The sequence below is a fragment of the Podarcis bocagei genome, assembly GCF_964188305.1.
Source record: "Podarcis bocagei genome assembly, chromosome: 8".
Lineage (NCBI taxonomy): Eukaryota > Metazoa > Chordata > Lepidosauria > Squamata > Lacertidae > Podarcis > Podarcis bocagei.
In genome coordinates this window covers 22,534,887-22,560,660 of record NC_138133.1, presented here as the reverse complement: position 1 = coordinate 22,560,660, position 25,774 = coordinate 22,534,887, and the positions used below count along the sequence as shown (strand labels likewise).

The 25,774-nt window shown below is 46.8% G+C and overlaps 2 long non-coding RNA genes across 2 annotated transcripts in view; both read left to right on the top strand.

Moving 5' to 3' along the window:
* Positions 1-25,774, top strand: part of LOC308594078 — a 109,788-nt gene that overhangs the window by 10,726 nt on the left and 73,288 nt on the right. The window lies entirely within an intron of this gene.
* Positions 731-16,238, top strand: LOC308594077. The gene is made up of 3 exons (XR_014011296.1): positions 731-1,007; positions 10,926-11,047; positions 16,204-16,238. It is a non-coding gene; the product is annotated as an uncharacterized lncRNA (long non-coding RNA).

Here is a 25,774-nt window from a genome sequence, read left to right as displayed (position 1 = left end):
GGACCTCAGGTTTCTTGAACTTCTGGTGGGCAGGGAAGCATTAACTGAGAGAAGAGGACAAAAACATGCAGCATGAATACATCCCATCAGACACTGTCCACCAGAATTCACAGAAAACATTGGGATGACTTTTGGCGGCATGCACAATGGAAAGGAAATGGGTTGTTTTTTGATGAAACAAACTGGGCAGGAACCAGAAAGAATGGATAAGTTTTGTCTGAGAGTGGAGTCTTCATCTGGATATCTTGTAGTAATGAAGTTCTAAACTGAACCCCAAAATAGCTTGCTTCAGCAGTGTCTGAGGGTTTCATTGCAGCGGTCAGTGCCGGATTTATGTATAGGCTAAGTAGCCTGAAGCCTAGGGCCTCTAAATCTACGAGGCGTCACCAGCCCTTCTTCATCCTGGCCACACCTTCAGCGTCCTGGCCAGACCTCCTTCGTCCTGGCCAGGCCTGTGTCCTTCTCTTATCAACTGCCAGTCCTAAGGGTGGGGGAGTTGGCACTAGACTATGCTCATCTTGTCTGGAAGTTAACCCTCTTTCTTCCTGGTTACTTCCTTCACTGGGAGCTGGCTGCAAACCTTCCCTGGCGGGTGGCTCATTCATGACACGAGGCAAGTTGATGAACAAGTTGATGAAGTTGTGAAGTTACCCAACTCCCCTCCCTCCTTGTGACATCATGATGATGTATCAATGATGGTTCTGGACATGTATTCTGGTAGGGAGGGAAGGTCTTCAAAGAGCTTGTAACCCATGTTCAGGGTTCTTATTCTGTGTGGGGACCTGTTGTGCAACAATGAAGATCGCCGTCTACTGACCACTGTTTTGCTCCTGTATTTGGCTGGAACTTCCTTCTTCTGCTAACTGCAGAGACCCGCAGGGACTTGCACCCCGATGAGCTGGACTGTTGAGTATCCTCGCACCCCAGAACTTTCCATCTCAGAATCCAGAGCCTGTAGGTCCAGAGTCAACAACCAGCTACGCAGCCTTCTCCAGCTCAAGGGTCAGGTCAGTAGTGTTGCGTGCTGCACTTTAATCATTGGGAGAGTGCATGTGGGGGGGCTGGCTGGCACAGATAGACCAAGCAAGCTCTCCCAAGTCTCTTCCATTCCTTCCCTCCTCCTTCGCTTGAACAGACCAAGGCAAGCACATGGGACTGGCACTGGCCTCACCCCTCCCAGGCAGGGAAGTCTTATCTTTCACACTTCACCAGTGCCCTGTTGGTGCCTGCAGCTTGCACTGTAAATTGCTCACTGGCAGAGAATGGCCTTGGGGACCAGGGAAGGCAGCGGTGGGAAGGGATCCTCGAAGGGAACCAGAACTACCTGTAGAAGGCAGGAGGCCAGGCTGCAGCTTGGTAACTGGACCTCATCCCGAGGGAAAATAAGTATAGGGATCAGTTCAGGGTCAGAGGAACTGCGTTTTGCCTTATTTTATATGTGCCCGTGGTGTTTTCCTTTTCTATGTTTTAAGTGCCTTTTGTGTTTAAAATCCTGTTACTTGTAGATGTTGTTGTTGTTTAGTCGTTTAGTCGTGTCCGACTCTTCGTGACCCCATGGACCAGAGCACGCCAGGCACTCCTGTCTTCCACTGCCTTCCGCAGTTTAGTCAAACTCATGCTGGTAGCTTCGAGAACACTGTCCAACCATCTCGTCCTCTGTCGTCCCCTTCTCCTTGTGCCCTCCATCTTTCCCAACACCAGGGTCTTTTCCAGGGAGTCTTCTCTTCTCATGAGGTGGCCAAAGTATTGGAGCCTCAGCTTCACGATTTGTCCTTCCAGTGAGCACTCAGGGCTGATTTCCTTCAGAATGGAGAGGTTTTATCTTCTTGCAGTCCATGGGACTCTCAAGAGTCTCCTCCAGCACCATACTTGTAGAAAGTCAAGAAAATATTTGTTATTTGTTTAAAAGCTCAGTCTGGTGCTGTAACCACAGAGTCCCCCCGCTCTGCCCACTACCAGTGCCTTAAGAAGGGTCCTGGGAGGGGAAAAGCCCAAAAATGTGTAGGTGCCAACCCTCCAGGAGAAACCCAAAGTCAGGGGTTTTCATCTCCAAATCCCAGGAGTCAGCCAGAGTCAGACCCCTCAAAGGCATAGGGAAGTCAGTGAGTGGTGGCAGCTACTGAAGAGTGACAGAAGCCCAAGTTTAATTTTAATTTTTAGATTCTAATCTAAGCATGAGTAAAAGATTTGAAAGTGGTGCTAGCAAGCACAAGAGACAGAGACTCAAAAATGCTATGGTAATGAAGTTAAGACCAATCACTGCTTTCGTGCATCAACCACTCATTGAAGCAACAAGAGCTGGCAGGTCACTCTTTAAATCTGGTGGGCCATTCAGCTGTGAATTGCTGCCTTGATACAGTGAACTGTTTTGGCATTCTCAACGAAATGACCGCTCCCCGCTTAAAACGGGGGGTGCCCTTTGCGTGGACGCACACAGCCCTAGATCTTGAGCGGCCCCATCAGCATAGGCTTGGCTTTGCCTTCCCTCAAGTGGGATACCTGGAGGTCTCTGCCTACCTCAGTCAGTTGTCCAATCCCACCTAGGGGAAGCGTTGCCAAGGAGACCAGGCTAGGTAGGGGAGGGATTACCTGCCCACACAATAGAGGGAGGATCTTACCTGGGAATCCTCACTTGGCTCCAGAGCTTCTCCCACCCTACCCACCCTCAGTTAATGTCTTTTTTTGCAGGTTACCTTTTCTTCATAGGTTTTGCAGGTTAACTTTTCTTCACAGGTATGCGGGTGCTGCTACGTTAAGGTCGCTGTTAAAGGGCCGGAAGGGAATTTCCCTGCATTGGCAGGTTTCGCCTTTCCCGTAGCAAAACGTCACAACTTTGGCGGTATCAGGCCTTGGGCGGAATCCTTTAGTCCATCTTCCTCTTTGCGGCGGCGATACCAGGGTTCCCCGTTAAAGGGGTTTCTGAAGGGAGGCTTTGACCGTACGCCGAAAGGTCGTCATTGCTCTCCCCTGCGGCGGCAGCATAACGGGGGTGGCTATGTCTGCTTGAACATATGTTCTCCGGAGCCGGCCCATCCCCCCCACACACACTGGATAACCCTGATGCTCCCTAGGTCCCCGGCTGGGGACCGGGGAGGGAGAACGCCCAAGGCCTGAGCCAAGGTCTACCCACATTTGAAATTGTGGCCAATTTAATCCCATAGCACGTTGTCTTGAGTCGTTATTCCACATGACGGGGGGGACCGCTCGGGATCTGGGGACTCGGCCTGTTCACACAATTTATTCCTTCTTTTCATCCTCCACAAAGAGATGGGCAGTTCTAAAATCATTTTTGCCACCTCAGTCTAAAGTGCCTAAATAATTGTCAGACACTAGGTGGGACGCATCTTTAAAAGCATCTTAAAAAGCAGAGACATCACCTTGCCAACAAAGGTCCGTATAGTTAAAGCTATGGTTTTCCCAGTAGTGATGTATGGAAGTGAGAGCTGGACCATAAAGAAGACTGATTGCTGAAGAATTGATGCTTTTGAATTGTGGTGCTGGAGGAGACTCTTGAGAGTCCCATGGACTGCAAGAAGATCAAACCTCTCCATTCTTATGGAAATCAGCCCTAAATGCTTACTGGAAGGACAGATCCTGAAGCTGAGGCTCCAATACTTTGGCCACCTCATGAGAAGAGAAGACTTCCTGGAAAAGACCCTGGTGTTGGGAAAGATGGAGGGCACAAGGAGAAGGGGACGACGGAGGACGAGATGGTTGGACAGTGTTCTTGAAGCTCCCACCATGAGTTTGACTAAATTGCTGGAGGCAGTGGAAGACAGAAGTGCCTGGTGTGCTCTGGTCCATGGGGTCACAAAGAGTCAGACACGACTAAACAACAACAACAACAGGTGGGACGCAAAGCACATGCAAAAACCACAGAAGCTGTTTTGGAAAGTTACAGTGCTATCATTGATACCCACAGTCATTTGTACTCTGATGTTAATGGGAAGGGGAAACTAGGCTTCAAGCTAACCATCTTTTGCAGAAAATGGAAGAACTGGAATTTGTGTTTATGCTGCATTTTTGGACCCGTGCGTTGGGTCATTTTCACAAGGTCAGCAAAGCCCTTCAGAAGTCAGACCTTTATGGAGTTCTTGTGCAAGCTTGTACAGTTCACTTCTGAATTTTTTCTTCCAGTCGTGAGGGTGGGGGATTGGGTGGGGCCTCACAAGTGGAGTAGCCTAGAGTCTCTATTAATCGAAATTCAGCCCTGGCAGCAGTGCAGATCCTCTGGCCCACTGAGTCTCCTGATTTACATCATTGGGCCACTTTGGACACGACACACCTACCTGCTCGACACATGATGGTATATGTGATGTCAAATATGGGACAAGTAAACACACGGCTAGGTCAAAGGTGGTTTGCAAAGCTCCTTTCGGATACTTTGGAAGCACAGAAAATCAGTGCATGCTCTCTGGGCAAATGAGAATCCTACCTTCCAGGGTTCTCAGTCATGAAGGAAGCCTCCACAGATAACTGATGCTTCTTGCTGCACAAGGGCACGTTAAATGCACAAAGAGACTATTATTATTATTATTATTATTATTATTATTATTATTATTATTATTATTTTCATATTCATTCCACTTTATATTTTTCCATTTAAAAATCTCTAAGCGGTTTACAAGCTACATTCACACATGAAATAAAATAACACAGAAGAAAATATTTCAGAACAAAGTCAAATAATAAAGGATACATTCAAAGCAAACTAATTAACAGGAAAGGAAACGTTAAAGATTTCAGCATAAAACATTACAGCCGATGTCAACTGCAGAGTGCACATTTAATGCAGCAAAGTTAACAGAAAAACCCCAACATTTCAAAAGAAAACGTTGCTAAAGGAAGTCAGATATAAAATGGACATTTGAAACAGCATATTTAACCAGGGAATCTCAATGGGCTGCAAAGTCTCAGGCCACTTCTCTTCGCTCTTCAAGCAAGTACAGTGGTGCCTCGCAAGACGAAATTAATTCGTTCCGCAAGTCTCTTCGTCTTGCGAGTTTTTCGTCTTGCGATGCACGGTTTCCCATAGGAATGCATTGAAAATCAATTAATGCGTTCCTAGGGAAACCGCCTTCAGACCAGGTCCGGGGACAGTCTGTCCCCGGACCTCTTCTGAAGGCTGGGGGGGGGGACAAGGGCTTTTCTTCCCACCCCCAGCATTTTAAAAAACCCCGGGACAGCGGAGGACTTCTCCGCTGTCCAGGCGATCTTAAAATGCTGGCGGGCGGCATTTTAAAATCGCCCCGGACAGCGGAGGACTTCTCCGCTGTCCGGGGCGATTTAAAAGCCCCTGGGAAGGCAGGCAGGGGGGACAAAGACTTTCGCCCCCTGCCCGCCTTCAGAAGGTGTTCCCGCCCCCAGCCCCACTTCGGAACAGCGTTCCGAAGTGGGCCGGCTGGGGCAGCTGTTCCCGCCCCCCCAGCCCCGCTTCGGAACAGCGTTCCGAAGTGGGGCGGCTGGGGCAGCTGTTCCCGCCCCCCCTCCCCGCTTCGGAACAGCGTTCCGAAGTGGGGCGGCTGGGGCAGCTGTTCCCGCCCCCCCTCCCCGCTTCGGAACAGCGTTCCGAAGTGGGGCGGCTGGGGCAGCTGTTCCCGCCCCCCCTCCCCGCTTCGGAACAGCGTTCCGAAGTGGGGCGGCTGGAGCAGCTGTTCCCGCCCCCCCTCCCCTCTTCGGAACAGTGTTCCGAAGTGGGACGGCTGGGGCAGCTGTTCCCGCCCCCCTCCCCGCTTTGGAACAGCGTTCCGAAGTGGGGCGGCTGGGGCAGCTGTTCCCGCCCCCCCTCCCCGCTTTGGAACAGCGTTTTATTTTATTTTATTTTTTTTAATAAATTTTTATTAGGTTTTCTGCTTTTATAGAAACAAAACACATACATAGAAAAAACACAAGACAAAAACATGTATAAACTCAGCAAATCCCCGTTTCATAACCTTGTTCCCTGACTTCCCCCCACCCCCCCTCGTGCATCCCAATTCCCAAGATTATATCAGCAAGTTGGTATTTCTCCTCTTAACCATCTTATTCGTCTTATTGCCTCTTTTATAATAAAAAATTGATTTTCCTAAGTTGGACTTAAGTTCCCTTCCATCGATTTTTCATTTTGTCCTAATTAATAGTCATATTAACCAAACCTAAAAGTCTTAAGAGTTTTTAAGAATCTCCTCTTCCCTCCCTCCCATCCCCGGTTTTTGTCCCTTCCCAATAGAGATCCAAAGTCGAGATTCTCAGCCTGGGTTCCTCACGTCCGAGGCTTTCAAGTCCCTTTCAGTCCCTCTCCGCCGGTCTTGTTGGTAGTCCTTTATGTCAGTCGTCGAGTCTGGAAAAAGTTCTTTCACCATCAAAGTATATTCTCTTCCCACAAGGAGATTTGGAAGTAACTGCTGAAAAATTTCCACAGAGCCTGTGTCTTCAGAATCAAAGTCCAAACGGAGGCCCCAATCGTATTTCTTTATTTTAAGTTCCTGTGTTCCATATTGTCCCGGGACCTCCTCCTTCTTCTTCTGTGTCTTTCGCAGACTTGTGGTAGATATGTTCCCAGAGTCTCCTTGCTTGTGTTCCACAGATGTCAACTTTTGGTTGTTGCTTCCCAAGGTTACTTCTTCTTTTTCTTGTTGTTTAGTCTCTTCCACCTCTGTAGATATTGTTTCCCATTCAGCTGTGGATTCTTTCTCATTCAGGTCCTCAATACAGAGAGCAGAGTTGCCTGTTCCCAAGGTCATAGTCACAAGTTGTTTATTCATGGCCAAACTCTGCTCTTGTAAGATTCCCACCAATTGAAACATCCTTTCGATTTCCACTAGTAACTTTCCTTCCACAGCCATTGTATCCATTGTAGTTTCACAAAATTCCCCCTAGGGGGAATCTGGTTACTTATTAGTCTTTTCTCCAACAGTCCTTTGACTGATTATTATTACTTTGTTTCCAACAATTTTAGCTCAATTATAACTCGTCTTAGTCCAGAGGGATCTTAGATAGCGATTTTTCCACTTTAAACCGCCCGTTTGACAGCTTTGACAGCTGTCAAACTCTGCAGTTCTTACACAGGCACAAAGGCAGGACGTTCCCGAGCCCGGGAGGGGGGTTGTTTAAAACAAAAAGAAGGTTTCCAAAACTCCACTCTCCAGCCCAAAATTTCCTTTTGCTAAATCTTGAAAGTTAGTATCCTTTTTAACTCACCCCACCAAGGGTAGGCTCTCCAGCTTAGCTCTTATGTCGTTGCTTAGATCTTCTGCAAGGGGGGGGGGTGCGGACTTCCTTTTAGCACACCCCCCGGTCGTCTCCAATTCAGGGTAAATTTTTTAAAGTCCCAATCCGTCTTACTCACGGGTGATTCTTTCAGTCCAAATTTTCAAGGAAGGAAGTCAGCGCTCTCTGGTCATGGCTCGCAGCTTCGCTCCACCGAGGTAGCGATCGACTCTCAGTGCCACGCCACCCCCGTATCCTCTCCGCAGCCTTTAAAAAGGCTCTTCGTGGATCAGGGGGGGCGCTTAAGGCACCCGCCGAGTCTTCAGTCCGCAGGCTTCCGCGCCTGCGGTTTTTAAGGGTCCCCGCGTCGCCGGCGCGGCAAAGACCCGTCCTCGGTAGAGCCGATTCCCTCCGCAGCTCGGAGGGAATCCGCCATTTCCAGATCGCATCAACCCGGAAGTCCTCCGGAACAGCGTTTTAAAATGCTGGGGGTCGGCAGCGAACGCTTCGCTCCCGACCCCCAGCATTTTAAAATCTCCCCGGGACACGGGGAGATTTTAAAATGCTCCCGACTTCTCTGCTGTCCCGGGGAGATTTTAAAATGCTGGGGGTCGGCAGCGAACGCTTCGCTCCCGCCCGCCAGCATTTTTAGATCGCCCGGGGCAGGCGGGGGGGAGCAAAGACTTTTGCCCCCCGCCGGCCTTCAGAAGAGGTCCTCTTCTGAAGGCCGGCTGTGGGCGAAAGTCTTTGCTCCCGACCGCCAGCATTTCCCTATGGGCTTTCGTCTTGCCATGCAAGCCCATAGGGAAATTCGTCTTGCGAAGCGCCTCCAAAACAGAAAACCCTTTCGTCTTGCGGGTTTTCCGTCTTGCGAGGCATTCGTCTTGCGGGGTACCACTGTATTGGGCTGTGCATTCTAAAGGAGATGCTTTTCAAGGAAGATTCCAGTTGCAGAGTAACGCTCTTCCACATTTCTCATTCATTTCAATGTAACTTATGCAGGAAAACCATTATTTTGAATGAAGCCCATTAGTATTATTATTTTTTGGCCATGGCAGGAAAAAAATAGATCCAGTTGAAATGAACTGTGCTGCAAAAATAATATTCTTGAAGGCAGAAACTCATTCGGCTGAAATGCTATGCTGCTGTTATGTAAAGCCGACTCAAAGGGCATATTAGCAAAACGAATCTTTTCTGCCTCCTTTTTGAAATGGAAGAATGATAAGGAGAGAGACTGAAATGATAAATAGCTGCGTGGAAATAAGCCACAGGTTGTGATCAAGACAAGCAATTGAAAGCTCATGTTTTCAACCGCCAAATTGCTCATGGCTAAGATGTTTTTTCTTTTGCTGCAATCGTTCGTGCTTTTTAAAAAGGGGGGGGGGGAGAGAGAGAGAGAGAGAGAGAGAGAGAGAGAGAGAGAGAGAGAGAGAGAGAGAGAACAGGAATTTTTCTTCTCCATCATTGTAGTGGTTTGGAGTTACTCGTGCGTAAACTGTCCCCTTTTGGAGCTTGGCTGCCTGGGTTAAACCGTCCTGACTGCACAGCCCATCTCAGCGTGGCTGCCTCAGTCGCTCGCAGAGTCTGTCTGTGGGCGTTTCTTAAACCGTTGCCAGCATAAGAGTTGTTTGACTCCCAATCGTCTCCGCCTCTCATTGCGCGGGAGTCTCCTGCGCAAGGAGGGCGTGGGTAGTGGAGGACCAGGGCTCTCCTCACTGACTTCCAAGGAAGAATCCCGGAGCCCTTCCACCTCTTCTCCCATCTGCTCTCCTGGCTCCTGGGTGTTACGCTGATTTCCTTCCCCCTCCATCAAGCTGCGTCTCCCCCTAGTGCTTGTTCCTTCCCCTGCAGAATCAGAGAGCCTCTCCTTAGCCTGTTGCTCTGATGTCAGTTTCCTGACAATCATCCACAAGAGCAATGGCTTTTTCCCTACAGGGAAACTGATGTGCAATAATGCACCAAAGAGGTGCATCTTTTCACATCTCTTTCCTATACAGTGGTACCTTGGTACTCAAACAACTTGGAACCCAAACACTGCAAATCTGGAAGTGTGTGTTCCAGTTTGTGAACTTTTTTCAGAAGCCAAACATACTCCGTTTTGAGTGCCACACTTCTGTTTTGAGTGTTATGCTGAGGTCTGTCTGTTTTTGCTATTTATTTTGCGTTTTTGTTTTTGCAGCTGTTTGTTTTTGTTTTTGTGACTGTGTGGAACCCAGTTCAGCTACTGATTGACTAATTGTGTGACTACAGTACATTGTTTATTGCTTTCATTTTATGGATCAATGGTCTCGTTAGATAGTAAAATTCATGTTAAATTGCTGTTTGTGGGGTTGTTTTTAAAAGTGGAACGGATTAATCCATTTTGCATTACTTTCTATGGAAAAGCATGCCTTGGTTTTGGAACGCTTTGGTTTTGGAATGGACTTCCAGAACGGATTAAGTTTGAGAACCAAGGTACCACTGTATTGAAGAGGGAAAGACACTCAGATGAATTCTGGCACAGACAAATTATCTGACTGCTTAATTCACTGCAATGCCTTGTGGTGATGTTCAATAATATGCATTGGGTTTAACAAGGAAGAGACCAAGATGGAGTTGGCATAGCAGAGTGACCCCCCCCCCAAAAAAAAAAACCACCACACAAAACCAAGGTACAATTCATTGTTTTCTTTTTCTTTTTAAGGATACTTTTATTGCTACCATCATCAGACAAAAGGACAAACCTGCCCTTTTGGGAGGGGAGGGGGGTGAAGCCAAGGAGGGCACCCCCCCCCATTTGCAGAGGAATCCAGCCCCATGGGGCACAGCACAGTAGCCGAGAGGGTCTCTGTGGGTCAGCAGGGACTGAGGGCAGCTGCGTCCATCATTGAGGAGAGGGCAAGGAGTGGGGCATGGGCACGCCCAGGTAGAGAAAGAGGGTGGACCCCTGCCAATTCCTCAACCTCTCCTCTCCCCACTGGGTGGAGGGGCAAAGATCAAGGAGGTGGGTCAAGCAGCTGAGATAGACAACCCCCCCTTCCCTTAGGCAGGGCCAGAGGAGGAGGAACATTGGGTGGCAGTGCTTGCATGGGGGGGAGGCAAGAGATCAGAGGGAGGGATCACCGCTTCTGTTGCTTTATGGTGTTTACATGTTTTATAAAAAATAATAATTGCATTGCTAAATTATGATTTGATTCTGTTGTTAGTTTCCTCAAGCTTATTGTGAGGAAAGGGAAATACAAATCGGTGATATTCAACATTAGTCAGAGCAGACCCACTGAAATTCGTTGGCATAAGTCTACTCTGAATATGACTTAGTATTCCTTCAAGACACTATGGTAATTATTTTTATTCTTTTTAAGAATGAGGGAGAGTCCTCCAGTGGTGTAGCGTGGGTTGCCAGCACCCGGGGTGGGTAAGCCACCGACACCACCAGAGGGGGAAGCTGACTGGTGCCAATGCAGGACTTGGTGGGTGAATCCTCCACAGAGAGAAGCACCGGGCTGGGCTGGGCCGTTGTCACCCCTTGCCTGCCTTCCTTGGTCTGCACCTTTGCCAGGGCAGCGATCCTTGTGGAAGCTGGCGCCTGAAAAGGAATGCAGAAGGAAGAGAGGTTTCCACAACTCCAAAATTCATTTGCTTCTATGCACTGACAATTTTCTTCATCAACTTTTAGTTCTCGTCCTTAAAAAAAAAAGTCCTGGAGATGTGGACAGTATTGCAATGGTGAATTTTCTTGTGCTCATTTTATTTCCCAGCAAAAGGATCTCCACTGCACTATCCTAAACTATCCTTGAGAGCCTGAAAGCTAGAAAACACTAGCAATAAATCAAGCTGGAACGCTGTTGAAAATTGTATATCTGGTGGAAAGGAGGAGCAGGTAAGCTGCTGCTCACTGTTCTGTTCTTAGGAACAGCCATTTCAAATATCATCATGATAATGTATCATCACATGGAATTGGGAAGGCAATTTTCTGTAACTGCTACAGATCTTTGATGAGCAATGAACTCTGATAAGCAGTGAACTTCACAAAGAGTTTCAAAATGTATGTGTGTGCATGCATGTGCGTACACAAGCATTAGGCTTCGGAAAAAGAGAAGCTGAAGGGACACGGGTGGCGCTGTGGTCTAAACCATAGAGCCTAGGGCTTGCTGATCAGAAGGTCGGCGGTTCAAATCCCCACAAAAGGGTGAGCTCCCATTGCTTGGTCCCAGCTCCTTCCAACCTAGCAGTTCGAAAGCACATCAAAGTGCAAGTAGATAAATAGGTACCATTTTGGCGGGAAGGTAAACAGCATTTCTGTGCACTGTTCTGGTTCGCCAGAAGCAGCTTAGTCATGCTGGCCACATGACATGGAAAAACTGTCTGAGGACAAACGTCAACTCCCTCAGTTAGTAAAGCAAGATGAGCGCCGCAACCCCAGAGTCATCCACAACTGGACTTAACCATCAAGGGTCACTTTACCTTTAAAGAGAAGCTGGGTGAGCAGTTTTCAAAGGAGAGTGGAGTTGCAATTTTCCTAAGCCCTCAGCGACAAGACGGTTTGAGCACATTGCACTGTTCCTGGTCCGACTGCACTGGCTGCCAATTAGCTTCTGGGCTGAATTTAGAGGGTTGGTTTCCACCTATAAAGTCTTAAATGGCTCGGGACCACAATACCTGAAGAACTGCCTCTCCCCATATAAACCATCCTGGACTCTGCAATCATCAGAGGTCCTTCATCATCTGCCTTTTCCACATGAGGTCCAGAGGGTGGCAACATGAGAACGGGCCTTCTCTGTAGTAGCTCCCCATTTGTGGAATTCACTCTCCAGGGTGGTTCGCCTGGCACCTTCTTTTAGGTACCAGACGAAAACACTCCTCTTCAACCAGCCCTTTGGCTGATTAATATTCTACAGCCTTTTTTAATGTTTGTGTGGGAAGGCGAGGGTTATTGTTTTGTTGTCCTGGTTTACTTCCTTACTTGCTTTTCTCCTCTACAGTGGTACCTCGGGTTAAGTACTTAATTCGTTCTGGAGGTCCGTTCTTAACCTGAAACTGTGCTTAACCTGAAGCACCACTTTAGCTAATGGGGCCTCCTGCTGCTGCTGTGCCGCCGGAGCACGATTTCTGTTCTCATCCTGAAGCAAAGTTCTTAACCTGAGGTACTATTTCTGGGTTAGTGGAGTCTGTAACCTGAAGCATATGTAACCTGAAGCATATGTAACCCGAGGTACCACTGTATTTTATTCTGTGAACCTCCTTGAGAGCTTATGATGAAGGGTGGTGTATAAATCTAATAAACAAACAAACTGGAGACAGCAAAATCCTCTATTAAAAATATGGAAGCCTTTGCCAATCAAAGGTAAGACTAGAAGTGGAGCCAACAGGGACACTGGGAGGCAGGGGCAGTGCCTGCCAAAACCCACAACCCTTACATGACTTATTTAAGCCCAGTTCTCATAAGACCTGAAAAAGACAATGCACTCTCCACAACCTCATCTCTTTTGCCGATATACCCACACTTGCTTTCCGCTGTCTAGTGATATGCAACTCAAAGAGGGAGCCAAAGTGTTCTGTGATTTGTTGCAGTAAGAATAACGGTTCTCTGTGATGCTCTCTAAGCGAAAGAAGCCCAGAGCAGTGCCATTTTGTTATGTGAACATTGCCGAGGAGTTAGAAATAGTACCGTTCCATAGTTTCATACTGCAGTTCCTTTCTAAAGTTTGCAGCTGTGAATGTTACACTCAGGAGTCATAATTTCAGCAGCTAACACTAGTGCACTGTTTTGTTTTGTCCTGCCCACTCATTGGAGGAAAATGAACTGCCGGAATAGGGTCTACCAAAACTCTATTGTGGTCTTGAAGAGTGACTAACACCAGCTGCGGTCTTAGCATACCCGAAGTACAACTATTTGTGCAGAGAAACATAGCTCATGGTGAATGCGTCAGAGGTGTTTTTCCTTTCTGCTGCTTTCATTTCATGACTCTGTATGGAAAATTCCAAGTTTAATTAAGTTGCCCTCATGAAAAAGACAGGCTTGAATCAGACCGTTTGCTGCACATAATTCAATTCCTCAATCTTTGATTTCCAAAGAGCCCCGGTGTGATTAATTTATACTACTGCACAAGCACACTGTTTTGCTGCTATTTCTTTTTAATTCAATGAGCATCCTAAACAATGAAGCACTCCATCCAACAGCTACTAGCCACAGGGCAATGAGTATTATCAGAAGATTTCCCGTAAAGTTACCATTTGAGCCAAGATCAGGCAACAACAAAACAAACAAGCCCAAAAACATGGGGGAAATTTGCTTAGGCCTCTAACTTCATCCTAAGAGATTTGAAGTTCAATAATTGCACACAAGCCTAACAAGATTTACATCTTAGATGGACAAAGTTCATGGTTCTGTGAATGCTTAGTTACATTTTCTGATTGAAGCTCAAGGCAACAGAGTTGGTGTCCCTCTGTTTGTTCTGCCTCACACCCAACATATACAGACCAGCTCTTATGTACAGTGGTACCTCGGGTTACATACGCTTCAGGTTACATACACTTCAGGTTACAAACTCCGCTAACCCAGAAATAGTGCTTCAGGTTAAGAACTTTGCTTCAGCATAAGAATAGAAATCGTGCTCTGGCAGCACGACAGCAGCAGGAGGCCCCATTAGCTAAAGTGGTGCTTCAGGTTAAGAACAGTTTCAGGTTAAGAATGGACCTCCGGAATGAACTAAGTACTTAACCCGAGGTACCACTGTACAAGCAAGAAAGAGATCTTCATTTCATCGAGAAACAGCACAAGCTTGGCAACAGCCTCTGAGTTGAGGAGTCATGATTCAGGAGTTCAGGAATCAAGCGAGATGTTCGGAACTGGACAGAAGCAATGAAGATGTCCCTACAGTCTCCAAGCCCTCCCAGCAAGCTTTTGAAGATGAGTCATGATGCGCTCACTCGTGAGACTCACTCGCTTTGTGGAAAAGCCAGGATTGCAAATCATGCTCCTCTGGAGTGGGTGGGTGTGTTCCTATCTGAGGAGGCAACAACAACTGGTTTTCCTGCCTCAAACCACCGATGGATGCTACTGATGCAAAACAAGTTGGATACCACCCAAAGCTCTTGTAATCCAAAGCTTTTTGATTTACTTGTGCTATATTCAGCTATGACACTTCTACATTTTAGTTCTTTATTTCCACTGTGGAGTTTAGGTTTCTTTCTCTAAGAAGGAAGGTTTTTTACTTTGGTTTTTTTTTACTCGTTGAAGGGAATGTCTACCCCAATTCCCAGATGTTTTATGGGAAAAGTTTGGAAACCAAAACTTAATTCTTAAAAAGTTTTAAAAAATCAGTAGTCAATGGCAGAAAGATGTGTAGAAAATGAGCAATCAAACATGGGGTCAAACCACAGCACCCAGTAATGCAAATGTGGATACTGCTCGCTTTCCCTTTGCCTTGTGTTATGTGGTTACCAGCCTTGAGTAGGGAGCAGGTGGTGCTGTGGTCTAAAACGCCGAGCCCCTTGAGCTTACCTGTTGTAAGGTCGGCGGTTTGAATCTGTGCAACGGGGTGAGTTCCCATTGCTCTGTCCCAGCTCCTGCCAACCTTGGAGTTTGAAAGCACACCAGTGCAAGTAGATAAACAGGTATCACTGCGGCAGGAAGATAAATGGCATTTCCATGTGCTCTGGCTTCCATCATGGTGTCCCGTTGCACCAGAAGTGGTTTAGTCATGCTGGCCACATGACCCAGAAAGCTGTCTGTGGACAAACACCCTTGGTCTGAAAGTGGAGATGAGCGCTGCACCTCATAGACAAATTCGACTGGACTTAACTGTCCAGGGATCCTTTACCTTTACTACCAGCCCTGACCTTAACGCTATACAGGGAGAGAGAGGGGGTATAATTTGAAAATATCACTAGGAGCTTAGGTGATATTTTCTGTGTTCCTTTTGTAAGTAACAACATATGATTAGGTAGTTGCTTGGAAAGGTTACTTTCATTTCATGCCGCAACAGAGGATTGTGCTTGATAAAGGTAATCATACCAGAGTTATTTACTCACAGAGCACTGCAAACTTTTTATTAAAAAAATGGATTATGTGTCCTCCTTATATTCCACGTATAGTATCAGTGGCGAGCAGTCATGGACACAAACTAGTTAAAAGGCTAAAGAAATGGCTAATTTTTAACTTTCATTGTTTTTTCTCCAGCTCTTAAGTGTTTGACTTTTACTAGTTAAAAAAGATTAATTTACAGTTTTTTAATAGTGTAAGTTAAATAACACCCAAATCTGAAATCCGCTTTTCTCTGAGTTTTTCCTGACAGTTGCACAATCTAAGTTTTTTGACTTATACTTTTTAAACCTGCAAGTTAATCTTCATGGAACCAGTTAATCTACATGGAACCATACATGCAAATTACATGGGGCTGAGGCAGTTTCGGGAACCCATCAATATACAGTGGTACCTCTGATTATGAACTTAATTCGTTCCGGAGGTCTGTTCTCAACCTGAAACTGTTCTTAACCTAAGGTACCACTTTAACTAATGGGGCCTCCCACTGCTGCCCCGCTGCCACCGCACAATTTCTGTTCTCATCCTGAAGTAAAGTTCTTAACCCAAGGTACTATTTCTGAGTTAGCAGAGTCTGTAACCTGAAGTGTTTGTAACTCAAAGCGTTTGTAATCCAAGGTACCACTGTATATTTTTTTAGGGGGCCGGACCTCCTCAATGTTTAGAAGATGTTTGGCTCCACCCCCTGGCTCCTTGTCGCATTGCGTGTGCAACCTCAGGATGTTGGGCCCCCTCAATCAACATGGAATAGCTGTTGCTAGCCTGTTGCCCTCCAATTGATTTGGTCTACAGTTCCCAACCATCCCAGCTGTGCTGGCTGGGGCTGAAACATCTGGAGAGCAACAAGTTGTTGAAGGCTGGCATGAAGCAATGGTCTTTCTTCATTGAAGACTTCTTGTTTGAGAGGCAGAGTGGCGTCTCCCTATGAGATATGGTCTTTTAAGAATTACAAGTCCTAAAGTTCATGCCGATATTTTCTGTGCCCATGCTAGAGTCAAGAGAAAAGCCAATTGGCTGCAGGAGAGGGAATAAACACACATCTCAGTTGCTGAATTCACAGGACCTCGTAAGATGTGAGTAAACTATCCTTAATGTACAAGTTTATGAGATATTTATACCAGTGGGATTTTATGTTTAACATTATTGCAGAATTCTGGCTGTTTTTCGAGCAGTGATCAGTTTCTTGAAACAACAATTCTTGTTTAATATGAAGGTGCATGCATCATACTTTGTTCCCAAAATAAATGTGTATATCAAGAATAGCATTAAAAGTGCCTCTTTGCATGGCATAAAAGTGCCCTTTGAGTTCAACCCATGAAAACTGGTCTTTAAAAAATGGTCTGTGCCACCTCCTGGCTCAGGCATCCTTGCCCCTAAAGCTACCCCGTCCAAAGTTGTCTCCCTGGCTAGACTGATGATGGTGGTCTTAGACTTCCCCCAGGCTTTGGAAGCTAGGGAGTTTCAGCATTCATGCTGTCTCAAACAGCTACGGGCATTATGACAGCCATGGGGCTACCCCATATATATGAGAGTCAACCCACCAGTTACAACAGTCAGCCAACTGTGTATTATAAGGGAGCAATGCAATACTCAAAAAAACTGTTGTACAGCAAACCGATGTATATGAGGCAAGCATAAATTCACCGTATTTTTCGTCCCATAGGACGCACCGGCCCATAGGACGCACCAAGTTTTTTGGGGGGGAAATAAAGGAAAAAATTTTTCCCTTTATTTCCCCCCCCAAAACCAGGTTGGGGAATCCAAACCAGGTCCCGGGAACAGCAGGATGACGGCGCTGTGCCTCCCCGCTGTCCCCCGAGCTTGTGGGGCTGCCCGATGTCTGCCGAAGCGCGAGGCGCTCTGCTTCAGGGCGCCCCGCGCGCCAGGCAGCAGGCTGCTATCTGCACCTAGGGAGCCCTGCGGGAACTCCCGCGGGCTCCCCAGACTTGCTGATAGCTTGCTGAAGCCTGAAGAGCGAGAGGGGTCTGTGCGCACCGACCCCTCTCGCTCTCCAAGCTTCAGCGAAAGCCTGCATTCGCCCCATAGGACGCACCCAGATTTCCCCTTCATTTTTGGAGGGGGGAAAAGTGCGTCCTATAGGGCGAAAAATACGGTATATCAAATCAAACCTCTGGTCAACAGTGAGACTGCTCCTGGATGAGCCAGCCTAAGCCTGGCAGAGGGAAAGCAAGTCTTTAAAATAGGGTCTGAGTTACATCACCCTTTTGGTCTGTCTGTAGTGTAGTGGCAAAGTTAGAAGAGGGCAAAGACCCATCATGACAGTCAGACACCAGACTTCCGCACAGCTGTGCCCTCTTGTAAGATTATTCAATAAAACTGAGCTTTCTGTCTCTTTGTTTGGAGTTCTGTTGAGCAATGGGTGCAGGATGACGTACGTAGTTTTGAGATTCAGCAAGAAGGCAATGACAGGGAGAGCAAAAGGTTTAGCGGCTGCATTTGCAGAGAATAAATTACAGCGTGTGGACTCAGAGCAGAAGGGGATGTTTGGGGGGGGGGTTGCAGAGCAAAGTAAAGCAGTTTTTAAGAGTTTCAACAATGCAGCTTTAGAATAGTGGCTGTTTCGCTCACAATATTTTCCCTGCCAATTTTTCTTCCAAAGTCGTTGCGAGTCAGCAAGGGACATTACTCCAAGCTGGAGGGGGGGGGGCAACCTGTGGCCTTTCAAAAGTTGTTGGACTAAAGTTCCCAGCATCCCTCACCCTTTGTGATGCTGGCTGGGGCCCGTTGCAGAGGAAGTCCCGCAATGCCACCCCTGCTTTGATCAGTGGTTTCTTTGCGAAAGCAAAAATTGTACAAGACTCGAGAGACCCTTTGCAACCTGTGCTCTGCATTACACAGTTAACATTAAAACCGAATGCCAAGTTAGCAATCACTTTCTCATCTAGCGAGGTGAGGATTAGTCAGCGAGGCAAATCACGCAGAGTGGCCTCCAAATCTGACCTTTCGTGTAAGTCATTCCGTTTATCTTCATTAAATCTAACCTTTCAAAAGCAAATCTTCATTATGGGCTACACTTCTGAACAGAGATGTGCTACGGAGATGTCTGAGCTTTAGCGGGCAATCCTATGGCAAGATCTCCTGGGATGGGCAGCTTAGGATGCAGCGGATCTCTGGATCCGCTGGCTGATTCCCCACCCGTGGTTCAGCCAAAGATAACATCAGCATGACTTATTCATCCTGGCTCCGCTATTTGAGCTGCATCTGGATGAGCTGAGTCCAGTTTAATTCCCCCAAAAGGGGTAATCCAGAAGTGTGGCAGGTGCGAGACCAAAGAGGGGGAACTTAGGCTGTATCCTAAGTCTGTTCGGTTCAGTCACACGACCTGGCAACCTGGCGTAGAACACTATGGTAAAGACTGGTTTTCCATCTTCCAGGCTTAGGCAGAGAAGCAGCCCCTGCTGCTCAACAGGGCTTAAATCTGATGTAGCTTTACCCCGTCTTAATTTACACCAGCTTGCTTCACATCAGCTTCTTGTGTGTAGAATTGTTCCCTTAGAGTGTGTACTGCTGAACATCTCAGCTGAGAGTGAAGGCTCTCCTATTTCTGCCAGTGTTTGCTGGGCTTCCTGACCTGAATGTATTCTGTGTTACTTATTCAAGTCTGCTCAGGTTTCTGTGATGGATCTTTTACTATTTGATGTAATACAGCTGAAGTTACATTTGATGCCTGGATGTATTTAATCCTATTTGATTCCTGAGTGAAGCAAGCAATACCTAAGCAAATCAACATGTTTTAATATGCTTCTGTTCAGTGCACTTGATGTGAACTGCTGCCCAAGGAGACCCCTTACTCCCGCTAGAATAAAGTTTCTTTCTTTGAGATGAGATTAATAAGCAAGTCGTGACTCCGGTAAGAAATTTCTTTGTCTATTAATAACTTTGAAAGTTTCATCCACTTATGCCACTCTGTGACATTTAATATCTATCCCTCCTAAAGGTGATATTTGACAAAGAGAAAACCCAAGTCATAAAGTTACTGCTTTGAATGTCTTAGAAATCTCTGCTAAGATAAGGTAAGGTAAGGTAAGGTAAGGTGAATCTCTATGCGTTCCTGGGATAGAATCTCTTTTCTCCTGTGGCCACCACAGAACCTTTGTAGAGCAGGTATGAGTAGTTTTATGTGCTCTGGGTTTCTTGGTTTCTTTTTCTTTGATATGCAAAGTCTTAATAAACAGAGAGAGAGAGAGAGAGAGAGAGAGAGAGAGAGAGAGAGAGACATCTTCTAGGGACCGGAGGGAGAGCTTTTTAAAAAACACAAACACAAAAACTTACACAGCATTATCCCAAAGAGATCCTACTGAGTTCAAGGGGGCTTGCAAGTATGTGAATACAGCTACAGCTGCGCCTTGGTTCTTGAACGGAATCCATTCAGGAGGTCTGTTCAACTTCCAAAAACATTCAAAAACCAAGGCGCAGCTTCTTATTGGCTGCAGGAGCTTCCTGCACTCAATCGGAAGCTGCGGAAGCCGTGTTGGGCGTTCAGCTTCCAAAGAACGTTCGCAAACCGGAACACTCACTTCCGGGTTTGCGGCATTCAGGAGCCAAAACGTTTGAATCTCAAGGTTTTTCCAGAACCAAGGTGCAACTGTATAGGATTGTAGCCTTAGTAAGTCAGTTGCCTATTTAGTTCAACACTGACGTGTACAAATTCAGACATCAGTCTGTGTTGGCTCCTTGGGGACAGGTTGGGATAAAAGAAAAAGTAATAAAGGGTATGAAGCTATGAATTACATTTGAAGAGGAGGAGGCTGGAATCTTGACCAACTAGAGAGGTAAAAGGAAGAGGGTATGAATAAAGCCACAATGTGATGCTGTTCTTGTTAGATCTATTTCCTGCCCTTCACCAGAAAGTCCCAGGGTGCTTTATAGCAACGTAAAATGCACACACCCCCCCGAAAAAAAAAACACAACTGGAATGGGTCCTAAAAATATGTCTCTTGTGCCAAGGTAAAGGGGCCCCTGACCATTAGGTCCAGTCGTGACCGACTCTGGGGCTGCAGCGCTCATCTCACTTTATTGGCCGAGGGAGCCGAGGGGGTCATGTGGCCAGCATGACTAAGCCGCTTCTGGTGAACCAGAGCAGCACAAGGAAACACCGTTTACCTTCCCACCAGAGTGGTCCCAATTTATCTACTTGCACATGACGTGCTTTCAAAGTGCTAGGTTGGCAGGAGCAGGGACCGAGCAACGGGAGCTCACCCAGTCACCCAAGATTCGAACCGCCAACCTTCTGATCGGCAAGTCCTAAGCTCTTTGGTTTAACCCACAGCGCCACCCACGTGTGTCTGCAGCATAAGATGAAAATATTACAAGGGAGGTACCAAAGGAGGTGGTTTCCAAACACCTGACAGCCATAGGGCTATTAGCCACATGAGAACTGCAGCGTCAGCATCTTTCCTGTGGCACCAAGCAATTTGCACTGAGCCTGCTGCTGAAACAGAGCTTTCCACCTCCATTTTAGCAGCAGTTTCAATGCAAACCACTTGGGGATATCGGAAGAAGACATGTTCCCCCTGCTCATCAGGTGGGAGCGTGCCTTGCTCTGGCAAAGGAAGATCAGGAGCTCACTTTAAGTTCCCGATTGTTCCTTTGCCGTCATGTTGATACCTGCACCAGACTAGAAGTCTCATAAGACATCAGGTGAGTGGCAGGGGGCAGTGGTTTAGAGAAATTGCCTCATGGGGCAAATGGGGCAGCTGGGCAGGCACATTTGGCCCTCAGGCCTGAGGTTTCCGACCTCTGCTATAGCCCCTCGGCCAGCAGAAGTTGAGGACAGGATTGTACCCTTAGGTTGAAGCCTGACATTCCTGGGAATGTGTCTCATTGTACACATGTTAAATGCATACTGTTAATGGTTGTACTATGGAAAATGGAAAGCATAAATAGCATTTCGAAGCACAATTTGAGGCAAAATAGAATCTGTAATTCTAGATCTCAAGATCAATGGGTGTTGTTTTTTTAAGTGCCTTTCTTACTATGTTGGATTAAAAAGAAAGAAGGAAAGAAAGACAATTTATTCCTATAAACCTTTCTGCGCTGGTATTGACAGGGGCAGCATGAAAATTCTGTGAGAACGAAACAAATATTTGTCGGATGGCTTAGCGTTGGATTTTCCCAACACTCTTAATCAGATGAATTGACTACATGTGGCTGAATACATTCAATACTGCAAATGCACCTGTGATCCAGAGACTCTTTTTCCATTATGTTGGGAACAAATTATGGTGTGAACTTTCAATCCTGGTTCGTCCGTGGATGTGAAATCATTGAAGTAATGTAAGAAGAGCTTTATATTAAATCAGGCACTGGGGGATATAATAATCTCCCTCCAAAGGCTCAGATCGTTAACAGAGTTAGCAAATAATCTGTACTTCCCTGCGGCTGAGAAATATATCTGTAAGCCAGAGATAAGAAAACAGATGAAGAAAGGAGAGACAGAGAAAACCGCCCCATCAATTGATGGATATCATTCATAAGCCACCATGAATAACACAGATGCCGGGCACAGTTTATGGCACCCATAAACAAGAAGAGCCCCCAAATCAGTGAACAATTGCCCAAACTTTATTGATTACAGCAGTGTTTTTCAACCACTGTTCCGCGGCACACTAGTGTGCCGCGAGATGTTGCCTGGTGTGCCGTGGGGAAAATTGAAAAATTCGAAAGATTTTTTTTTAAAAAAGTCAAATTTTCGCCCACTAGGCGGGCGCCGGACTGTGTCCACCCTATTTTCCATCCGTCCTGGGTGGGGATCAGATCGGATGGGATCGGATGAGAACGGAGAGGCGGTCCGCTCTCATCCGATTCCCCATAGAGAGCAGTGGGGCTCTGACATCTCCCTCTCCGCACACAGTGCGGAGACGGGTCTGTCATCCGCTGGCTCAGTGGGGATCAGCGGATCAATCCCCGCTGAGCAGAGAACGGTCCGCAACGTTCGATTCCAGCCAGAATATCAGCTTTGTGTTCAGCCAAACAGGCCCAGGTTGCGCACTGAATAAAGTATTTTATAATTTTTCATATTTCTGTTTACTTACTATTTCATAATAAAGTAATTATAAAATACTTTCTTTGTGTTTATTTGATTCCTATTCAAGAGAATTACTTTATATATAGTCAATATAGGCACAGAGTTAAATTTTTTAACATTTTCTAATGGTGGTGTGCCTCGTGATTTTTTTCATGAAACAAGTGTGCCTTTGCCCAAAAAAGGTTGAAAAACACTGGATTACAGTGCCTTGGGGTCTGGTGTGGCAGAAGGCAAGGATCTGCCCACCTGTGATGGCCTGGGACTCGGGCTCGGAACCAGAGGAGTCTCAGTCTGCACCTTTGCCTCAGGCATCATCTGAACCAAGTCTGGGGCCTGATCCTGAAGAGTCCCAGTCTGCACAGGTGCCCCTGCAACAAACACCAGCTGGGCCGAGTCAGGGACCTGAGCTTGCCCTGGCTCCAGATGTGGGGATTACCTCGTTCCCTTCAGCAGGGCCATCGTTTACAGCTGCTCCACTACCGGTTGGGTCAGGGGAGGCTGAGGTGGCCTCTGGGTCTAGTAACCCACTGACATCTCCCGAGCTGCAGAGACTGAGGTCTGAGAGAAGGAGAGACCTGAGTACTCACAGGAGGAGTGTTCACCTTAGGGTAAAACAGGGAGGTGAGTTGCCAGGGGATCAGGACCGAACATTACCCTGACAAAGGTAAAAGGCTGTCGGACCCAGTCCCAGGTTGCGGGAGCAACATTGCTATATGCCAGACCCTGCCTGAGATCCTGTACCTGTCCTTGCCTGGTTTCCTTCCTCGTTTCCTTCCTTAGCCCTGTCAGACTGACTCCTAGTGGAACCTTCAGATTCTGGACTGGACCTGGTCTGCGTTGCTTGGGTTACCCCTGGGCCTAGCACACCACCCTACTACCCTGATGCTCTTCCCAGCCTTCTTCCTGGGTTACTGGTAAGAGTTACTTAGGAGAGAATCCCTGGGGAAAGGGATTGACCATTAAACCACTCTGAGAATTGTAGATCTGGGGGGGGGGGAGAGACACACTGCTCAGTACCCTTAACAAACTACGCTTCCCAGAATTCTTAGGAGGAAGCCAAGGCTGTTTAAAGTGGCATGATACTGCTTTAAATGTGTAATGCATGTAATCCAAAAAGATTGTGAAGAAGCCAAATACTGATTGCTGAAGAGGTGAAGAGAATGGTGCTGGCTGCCAATAAGGTGGCCAATAGAGATTGTTGCTTTTACGCTAAAAATGTTTGGCATAGAGATGGGGGGGGGGAATCCCTCTAGATAGTCTGACTTTTCACAGCTGGATAATTGGCAGATGGGGGACCATTCAGATCCATAAATACAATTTTAAATTCATCATATTTTAAGGAGATAATGTGATATACCGGTATTCCATTTCCAATGAAAGCGTCAATGCTAGAAATGCCAAACCTGGGGTGTATAACCCAGTCTGAACTGGACCTACCTGTGTGGCTTGGGGGAACGGGTGGCACTGTGGTCTAAACCACTGAGTCTCGGGTTTGCTGATCAGAAGGTTGGTGGTTCGAATCCCCGCAACGGGATGAGCTCCCATTGCTCTGTCCCAGCTCTTGCCAACCTAGCAGTTTGAAAGCACACCAGTGCAAGTAGATAAATAGGTACCGTTGTGGCAGGAAGGTAAACAGCGTTTCCGTGCACCCTGGTTTCCATCACGGTGTCCCGTTGCTCCAGAAGCGGTTTAGTCATGCTGACCACATGACCTGGAAAGCTGTCTGTGGACAAACACCGGCTCCCTCGGCCTGAAGCGAAATGAGCGCTGAAACCCCATAGACTGGACTTAACTGTCCAGGGGTCCTTTACCTTTTTTTACCTTTACCTATGTGGCTAGCAGCAGGTTGTAGACATATCACACAGGAAGGGCATTGAAAATGAATGTGTTTTACTTGCAATCTAAAGATAGCATTGAGTCTCTCAGGGAAAAGCTGGAGGTCTAAGCAAATTTCTCCCATGTTTCGTGGTTATTTTGTTGTTGTTGTTGCCTGACTCTCCTAGAACCTTGGCATGATGGCCGTGCATTCCATGTCATTAACAGCTGTTGCCTAGCAACAGAGCTTGTGACTGTTTGAACTGAGGTTCCTGCATCCTTAGCATCTCAAGGTTGGCTCTAGTGACCTTCGCTCAGTCACTACATTAGAAGATGGTGTCCAAAAGACTCCTGGAGGTAAGTAGGTGTTGCCATGTCCAGTGGACTTAACTCTAGAATGTAGATTAATGGCATCACCAAGTTTGGCAAAGAGCTATCCAAAGTCAAAGAAAGGGCTGAGCTCTGTGCAAGTTTTGGGAAGGGGAGAATGAATGCTGCAAAGGAAAATTTAGTGTTCCATACAGCAGTCAATTGAATATTATTTTCAACAGAGCACTTCCTTCTGCTATATGCATATGTGAATCTGGGAGAGGGTTCATTTATATTTCTACATTCTGGATATCATTTTTGTACTATAGTTTGAAAGGGAAAGGGAAAAACAGAAGAAGAAAATAAAGCGTGAGCGGCTGGACCAGTGGAGGGGAAGGAGATGCTGGATGAAGCTGGTCTTTCCGCAGAGCTGATGCAGGGAGCCCTGCTGCCCACCTGTCCACAGAGTCCATTGGAGGCGAGGGCTGCTCTCTGGTGCAGGTGAGGGAGTGAGAGGAGGCCTGGCGGAGGTCTACACCTGGAGGAAGGAGGGACGAGAAACAGCGCCATCGGCTCTGCTTTAGACTGGCCATCTCTTTCAAACCTCCTCTCCCTCAATTGTCATCTGGCAGCAGCCATTTCATTAGGCTGCCTCAGTGGGAGAGTTTTCTTTTCCTCAGCCCTCCTTGCCCTCTTTCCTTGTGTGTTGTGTTTCTGTTTGTTAGCTTTTTTTATTACAATATAAGCCTGCGAATAGGGAGTATCTTGCTTTTGATTTCACGTAAGCCTCTCTGAGCTTACATATCATATCGCAGTGTACACATCAGCATATATAGAAATACATCAGAGAAATCTACTTTCCAAATGTGACATCCCTGCCTGAGGGCCTGATCCATTCCCTAGTCTCTGAACTTCCTGTTCCTTTGCTCTGTTTTCTCATGAACAGGGTATTGACTTTGATGAAGACAAAATCTCTGAAATCTTCCTTTTGCTTTCAAAAACCCGCTTATGGTGGTGGAGCTTGGAGTCTCTGAAGGGAGGGAGGCAAGAGAAGCTGCTGAGGACTTCCAGAGAATTGAGGGATCACAACTGTGGGTGTGAGAAGGCAGCCATTTCCCTTCTGACACAAGCAGCCCTGTTTCAGTTCTACTATTCAATGAGAAGTGGGCAATGAATACTGTAAACAAACAGAATGGTATAAAATCCTTAAAATAATCAAAACAAATAGGCCACGTAACACGTCAAACTTTTCTTACAGAGAAGCTGTTGCTTATAACAAAACCTTTTTTAACCAAAAGTGCCATTCCTCTCTCCCCTCAGCATCCCAACCACACACTCTACCATGTTGGATGCAGCTGATTTTGCTCCTGAAGGCTTCAGCGAGGAGCAGC